Below are 900 nucleotides of genomic sequence, written 5' to 3'. Positions count from 1 at the left end.
CTTACCTGTATATGCTTTCTGTCAATCTTTAGCAAGCTGGCTGGGGAATTCTGGGAGATGAAGTCCTCCCGCCATCTTCAAGTTGCCAAGGTTGAGAAACACAGCGCTAGTGTGTTGTACCTATGTATCACAACAAAACAATACCGATATCTTCTGGGAACTCAAAGACAAGGATGAGTTAAAAAACATATTTCAGGACCTTGGACAGAGCTCAGAGACTGGGAGAATCCATTCTCCCGGAAGAGTAACTTCTCCTGACTATCCCTGTCAAGCCCTATGTTTTTTGTAACTTGCTCCACCTTTATTACTTTTTAAGTAACTCAAGGCAGCGAACATACCTAATACTCTTTCCTCCTGTTTTCCCCACAAGAACAAACCTGTGAGATGGATTTGGCTGAGACAGTGATTTGTCCAAAGCCTAAGGGGGGGACTAGAACTCACTGTCTCCTGGTGATTAGTCCAAAATCACCCAGCTGGCTTTCACGTTTAAGGCAGGACTAGAATTCACCGTCTCCTGGTGATTAGCCCAAAATCACCTACATGTCTTTCTTGCCTAAGATAGGACTAGAACTCACCATCTCCTGGTGATTAGTCGAAAATCACCCAGCTGGCTTTCATGTTTAAGGTGGAACTAGAACTCACTATCTCCTGGTGATTAGCTCAAAGTCACTCACATGTCTTTCTTGCCTAAAATGGGACTAGAACTCACTGTCTCCTGGTGATTAGTGCAAAATCACCCAGCTGGCTTTCACATTTAAGGCAGGACTAGAATTCACCATCTCCTGGTGATTAGCCCAAAGTCACCCACATGTCTGTTGCCTAAGATAGGACTAGAACTCACCATCTCCTGGTGATTAGTCGAAAATCACCCAGCTGGCTTGCATATTTAAGGTGGAACTA

This window comes from Ahaetulla prasina, chromosome 15 (genome assembly GCF_028640845.1).
Source record: "Ahaetulla prasina isolate Xishuangbanna chromosome 15, ASM2864084v1, whole genome shotgun sequence".
In the NCBI taxonomy this organism is placed as follows: domain Eukaryota; kingdom Metazoa; phylum Chordata; class Lepidosauria; order Squamata; family Colubridae; genus Ahaetulla; species Ahaetulla prasina.
Note: the sequence above shows the minus strand (reverse complement) of the source record.